The 7,099-nt window shown below is 46.9% G+C and overlaps 1 non-coding gene across 1 annotated transcript; it reads right to left on the reverse strand.

The window, feature by feature from the left end:
- Window positions 1-456: 456 nt before the first annotated feature.
- LOC120962273 (U2 spliceosomal RNA) lies at window positions 457-653 on the reverse strand. The gene has a single exon (XR_005753113.1). It is a non-coding gene; the product is annotated as a U2 spliceosomal RNA (small nuclear RNA).
- Window positions 654-7,099: the final 6,446 nt, after the last annotated feature.

Below are 7,099 nucleotides of genomic sequence, written 5' to 3' on the forward strand. Positions count from 1 at the left end.
GAATGCGCATTATCCTTACTAACATTTGCAAATATCTATACCAATAGATTAATGCATTTCAAGTAGATATAATTTCTCTTACTAATTGCTAGTACTTCCCCTACAACAGCCTGGATATGTTTTGATATGTTCATTCTGTGTTGCCTGTGAAGAACTCTCTTCCTCTCATCTGTCTCCGGGTGGCTGGGATTGACAGGAAGGACTTTGTGATTATAAGCAGAAGAGCAAGCTTGCCTGCCAAATCTGAACCTTATACATATGTTCATCCGGCTTCCCTTTGCGTACGTTACAGGATCAAAACCAACTCCACTTTCGATTTCTATTTCCAATTCAGAAGACTGGCTAAGCCCGTCTGCCAGAAGGGCCCACCTTGAAGCCCTCAGCGATTGTAAACAGCAGATGCTGAGGACTAATTTGCTTATCTCCAAGGGGTCAAATTTTAATTTTAAGATTTGGTTGGGGTGCGCCTGCCCAGGCAATAGTGCAACGCACTGGGCGACACCTGAGGGCCCCAGTGGCAAGCCACTACGGTGAGCCCTACCCCACAAAAAATAAATTTAATATCGTTGTGGGCACATGGCCCACATATCAGATATTAAACTGATAAGAACAGATACTACACTTGATCTTAGCCAAAAGGCCGAGAAAGGTATGAGTTGTTAGCCGTGCCCTCCCCTCTATTTGTAGCCTCTCGCTCTCCCGTCCCCTCTTCGCTAGGCGAGGTAGTACTAAACGAGTCGCCTCTCGCGCGCGGCTGCGGAGCGCGGACGCTGCGCTGCGTGCCCCCCGACCCCGAGCCAGCCTCTTTGTTGCATGGGCCTCCAGCGAGACGGCCTTTCCCGATGAGGCCTGTATTATGGGCCTGAGTTGCTCACGGCTCTTCTTGGAGGCCGAGCCCTATCGGGGTGTGTTCTGAAGCCTGACGATCCATGCATGCACGGCTGCCTGAGGCGGTGCACTGCACGGTGAGATGAGACGCCGGAGTGGCGGCGTCGATCGACCGGGAAACTCCCCAGGAATGCGGTCGTCGCTTCCAGTCTCCCTGTGATCGATCATTCTATGCATTCTTTTCCAGAATATATACTCTACTACCAGTATGTAGCTTTGCACAACAGAAGCAACGTTTGAAGATGGCAAGGTAGCATCCATCCATCAAGGAATACTAGTGAACCGTGCGTGCAATAAATAGAAAAACACCTCACATATACAACAACAACAAAAAAATGCATTCCTGATATTTATCCCCTTCCCCACGGATCATATTAGACAAGCTCCAACTCTATCCCAGAATGATTCTCATCCTCTAGAATCAAAGATTGTTCTATATCAATGTTTGATGTCATGCTTCAATGTGAATCACCGGGTTTTTTTTTCAAAAATGATTCAGATCTATTAGTTCATCAGAAGTACAAAGCACCTCGAACATACTTAAAATTTACATTGAGGTCGGTCTCTAGACCACTGAATGACAACTACCGCTGTCAGAACGAACCGCCATCGCGTCACTCCTCTACTGGAGCCGACATGACCTTATCGATGACATTCGAAAAGTCTTCGTGCACGCCCCCCTAAGAACCAACACCATGGAGCCGTAGTTGTCGTCGTTGAACTCTCGAATAGATCTGGAGGAACTGGCACCAAATCTTGTCGTCGCATGTTGTAACACCCCGCATGTAACTTGCCATATTTGTAACTCCGACTCTTGCCATTTTCGGCTATGTGTTATGATATTCCCTCCGTGGTCGGGTTTTGTCTTTCGTTTTGTATTTTGTCATGTCATGCATTTTCATATCATGTCATCATGTGCTTTGCATTTGCATACGTGTTCGTCTCATGCATCCGAGCATTTTCCCCGTTGTCCGTTTTCCAATCCGGCGCTCCTATCTCCTCCGGTGCACCCCTTTTGTTTTCTTTCGTGTGCGGGTGTCAAACTTTCTCGGAATGGACCGAGGCTTGTCAAGTGGCCTTATTATACCAACCGGAGATCACCGGTCCAGTTTCGTTCCATTTGGAGGTCGTTTGGTACTCCAACGGTTAACCGGGCATCCGCAAAGTCCATTTGTGTGTCCAGCAAAACCCCCTCAAAAACCAGCCCAAAACCCACCAAACTCTCTTTCATGCTCTAGGTCGTTCGATCACGATCGTGTGGGCGAAAACCGCACCTCATTTGGAGCCTCCTAGCTCCCTATAGCTATAAAAGAGCACCCCCTCCCGTATACGAAACGCAGACGAACCCTAAAATTTCTCCACCGCGCGCCGCCGGACAAAATTGCCACCGACGGACACGTCCGACTTCACCGCCGCCGCCACGTGTCGCGCCACCGCTCGCCGTCGCCGCCGGCCCGCCCGCGGCCCGAGGAGCCCGCAGACAGCCCCCGCGGGCGCGCGCTTTCCTCCGCACCGGCGCCTCGCCCCGTCGCCACCGGCCGCCGCCCGCCGCCATCGCCGGCGCCGCCGCCAGCCGCCGCCGCGGCCTCCTCCGCCGCCCGCCCCACGGCGCGCCACCGCCTCCTTCCCGTCCTACTCCGGCCGTCGCCGGCGAGACCGAGCCCGAGCCCGAGCTCTCTTCCCGATCCAGATCTCGAGCAGTTACTGTAGCGGTTGACTTTCTCGATCCCGTTTTCTTCTAAGTCCTGCAAATTTACAACATATGCTCATGTTCAACAGTGCATAACTCCTTGCATGTAGCTCCGTTTCGTGCGTGTAATATGTCAAATTGTTCGCCTCGTGATGCTCTACATTTTGTTCAATTGCACCATGTTCATTAGAGTCCATCTTGATGCCCAAATCTATGTTGCAAGAGGGCTAGTTGCTGTTATCCTCTGGTTCTTAACAGAACTTGGAGATTTGTCATTTTTGTATTTTTTAATCTGTGCATCTTATGAGCATGAGCTCTACATGTGTTTTGTTGTATGCTATGCCATATTTCCAAGGGTGTATGCCATGTATTTTTGTGATCTCTGTGGTGACTAGCACAAGCATGCAAACTAGGCTCCGTAATGTTTCTGATTTCAGGGACTTGGTGATTTCTCTGTCTTTGTCTGCTGTTATTTTGTTGCCATGTAAACTTGATTCTACAGAGAGATCCATGCATATTTTGGAGATATTCATTAAGGATGTTTTGTAGATATAGTTGCAATTGATCAATTCTTGCCCTTGTTTGCAATTATGGAGTGCCATAGCATGACTCAATCTTACTCTACTTTTGCTATAAAATATTTCTGGCAGATTCTCAACATGATATGCAATTTTGCCAAGCTTATTGTAGTTGATACATACATGCTATGCAATTGTTCTTGCCATGGATAGCTTCATAAACATGCTATCTTGCTGTAGGTATGCTAGTTTTGTCATGAATTGCTTTGTGATGAGTGCATCAAGCTTACAAAGAGGACTACATATTATTATTTCTGCCATGCTCTGTTTTCTGCTAAGTCTGAAACCTGATAACGAAACTTGCTATGTTCACATGCTTGCCATCATATCTTCTGTTAGTTTATGGCTTATGGTCAGTAAGGGACTTTTGTCATATGCATTTATTAGAATACTACGATGCCTTTTTTTGCTATGTTAAGTCCCTGTAGCATGTTGATATCGTGCTCTGAACATTGCTACCTGATGCTGTTTTCTGCCATGTCCAGTTTTTCACCAAGTCTGTGATCCTATTATCTTTTGCACTTTTGCCATGCTTGTTTGAGCTTGATATGTTGTGAACTAGCCGTAGCTCAGTGTTCATCTTTTGTCAAGCATCTCCTTTAGTTTACTGCCATGTATTTTTTTGCTATGTTGGAGTGCTGAAGCATTGTTGTTTGTTGCATTTTAAGTGCTATCATGCTGTTAATCGCAGATTCGTGTCATTCTTGTTTTGCTTGCCATTTGCAAACTGTGCTTCCGTTTCCGGTGATCTTTATATCGATTTCGACCGAAATCATCTCATCTTTCCAGTGGCATGCTTGGTTTGCCAAGGTACTGCCTTGTTCATCATTTTCCTTCCGGAGCACGTATATACATCGCATGTCATATCTCGCATATCATACATGTTTTGCATCATGTTGCTTGTGCATTTCTCGTGGTTGATTGTGGTTCCGTTTGTTTTGTGTTCTTGTCTTGGGTAGAGCCGGGAGACGAGTTCGTGAACGAGGAACCTGTTGAGTACGCTTACGAGGATCAAGCTTTCGACAACTCTGAGAACCTTGCAGGCAAGATGACCACCCCTCGATATCACTTCTATCTTTGCTTTGCTAGTTGTTCGCTCTATTGCCATGCTGCGCTACCTATCACTTGCTATATCATGTCTCCCATATTGCCATGTCAGCCTCTAACCATCCTTTCCTAGCAAACCGTTGATTGGCTAAGTTACCGCTTTTGCTCAGCCCCTCTTATAGCGTTGCAAGTTGCAGGTGAAGTTGAAGTTTGTTTCATGTCGGAACATGGATATGTTGGGATATCACAATATCTCTTATCTAATTAATGCATCTATATATATTTGGTAAAGGGTGGAAGGCTCGGCCTTATGCCTGGTGTTTTGTTCCACTCTTGCCGCCCTAGTTTCTGTTATACCGGGATTATGTTCCTTGAGTTTGCGTTCCTTACGCGGTCGGGTGATTTATGGGACCCCCTTGACAGTTCGCCTTGAATAAAACTCCTCCAGCAAGGCCCAACCTTGGTTTTACCATTTGCCACCTAAGCCTTTTTCCCCCGGGTTTTCTAGAGCCTGAGGGTCATCTTTATTTTAAACCCCCGGGCCAGTGTTCCTCTGAGTGCTGGTCCAAACTAGAGCCCTTTGCAGCGCCACCTTGGGGAAACTCGAGGATTGGTTTTAGTTGTACGGACTGCTCATCCGGTGTGCCCTGAGAACGAGATATGTGCAGCTCCTATCGGGATTTGTCGGCACATTCGGGCGGCTTTGCTGGTCTTGTTTTACCATTGTCGAAATGTCTTGTAAACCGGGATTCCGAGACTGATCGGGTCTTTCCGGGAGAAGGTTTATCCTTCGTTGACCGTGAGAGCTTATGATGGGCTAAGTTGGGACACCCCTGCAGGGTATTATCTTTCGAAAGTCGTGCCCGTGGTTATGAGGCAGATGGGAATTTGTTAATGTCCGGTTGTAGAGAACTTGTCACTTGACCCAATTAAAATACATCAACTGTGTGTGTAGCCGTGATGGTCTCTTCTCGGCGGAGTCCGGGAAGTGAACACGGTCTGTGTTATGTATGACGTAAGTAGGAGTTCAGGATCACTTCTTGGTCATTGCTAGATGACGTCCGTTCCGTTGCTTCTCTTCTCGCTCTCTCTTGCGTATGTTAGCCACCATATATGCTTATTGCCTCTGCAGCTCCACCTTATTACACCATCCTTTCCTATAAGCTTAAATAGTCTTGATCTCGCGGGTGTGAGATTGCTGAGTCCTCGTGACTCACAGATTCTACCAAAACAGTTGCAGGTGCCGACGATGCCAGTGCAGATGATGGGATCGATCTCAAGTGGGAGTTCGATGAGGAACGTGGTCGCTACTATGTGTCTTTTCCTGATGATCAGTAGTGGAGCCCAGTTGGGACGATCGGGGATCTAGCATTTGGGGTTGTCTTATGTTCATCTGGATTTTGGCCGTAGTCGGTCTATATGTTTGTATTTTGGATGATGTATGAATTATATTTATGTATTGTGTGAAGTGGCGAATGTAAGCCAACTCTTTATCCCATTCTTGTTCATTACATGGGATTGTGTGAAGATGACCCTTCTTGCGACAAAACCACTATGCGGTTATGCCTCTAAGTCGTGCCTCGACACGTGGGAGATATAGCCGCATCGTGGGCGTTACAAGTTGGTAATCAGAGCCAACCCCGACTTAGGAGCCCCCTGCTTGATCGAATCGCTGGCGTTGTTGAGTCTAGAACAAAAATGTTTTGAGTCTTAGGATTATATATATCGGAGAGTAGGATTCTTTTTACTCCTCAGTCCCTTCATCGCTCTGGTGAGGTCTCTTGACGTAGAAGTTTTGACTATTCTCTCCTCAAATTTCACTAAATTTTTTTTTAGGATCACCGGGTATCTTGGAATCATTCCGATGGTTTTGTGACGTGAACATTGTTCTTGGTGCCTCCTGACATTTAGGGGTTGTGGCAGTGTCCCGGGGAGTTGAGCTCCGAGGTGTTGTCGTCACAATTTTATCGTTGCAGTTCTGGAATACCTGAGTTTCGCCGACATCGAAATCTCTTTTATGCAGTTGTTGGTGAGATCACCTCGACGCCACCCAGTACTGGGGCGGGAGTTCGGGATTATTGCCATAACTTGTATAACGGATGCTTTTCGAAGGTTGAGGTAAACGATTTCCGAAGGTTTCTTGGTTATGTGTTGACGGATGGATACAGCTGGATCTAGGGATTGCTAGTTTGGGTGATATATTTTGTGTCCCCTGTATCCCCAACACCAGATTGCATAACCAGAAAGTTTCGGGAGTTTATAAGTGGGAATTCAAGTAGCTTTAGGATATCTTTCCGACAGAGGCATGATATGAGATTGGGGTTCGACGTCTAGTGGTCCGCCTGTACATGGTTGGTTTTACAGTGGTCTCATAGTGTCTTAAAGAGTCCATGGCTATGCCGACTCGGGGACGCTTCGTATGTCATGTGCACAGCCTTGTACATGATGGTGCTGTACGATTGAGCCCGTGTGGGCCCCACCACGAAAACTTCGGACGAAACCTCTATCATATGTTTGTTCCGGCTTATTCTGCAAGCCAATACTTTGTTTTGTTTTGAATTGTGGTATTCGAGTTGCTTCGAAGACATATGTTGATTCCATATCTTTTTCAAGTGGCTTCTCAACTTATGGAAGTGTGATGATTTACTACGGAATTCATTCGTTCATCTTCGTTCGAATGTTTATTGTGAAGACTATATGTTGCAATTTCTATCCGTTGATTCTTCTTATCTATTTGTCTATCTAGATGCTAACGGATGTCACCCTCTTCAGGATGGCTCCGCCAACGCGTCAGAATCCGGATCGCAATGAAGGGAGTCAAGCGAACCCTCCGCCACCACCTCCACCTCCGAAGGCATGGCAAGCTATCATGGCAGCCACCAACGCCAATGCTCAG

Source organism: Aegilops tauschii, chromosome 3 (genome assembly GCF_002575655.3).
Source record: "Aegilops tauschii subsp. strangulata cultivar AL8/78 chromosome 3, Aet v6.0, whole genome shotgun sequence".
Lineage (NCBI taxonomy): Eukaryota > Viridiplantae > Streptophyta > Magnoliopsida > Poales > Poaceae > Aegilops > Aegilops tauschii.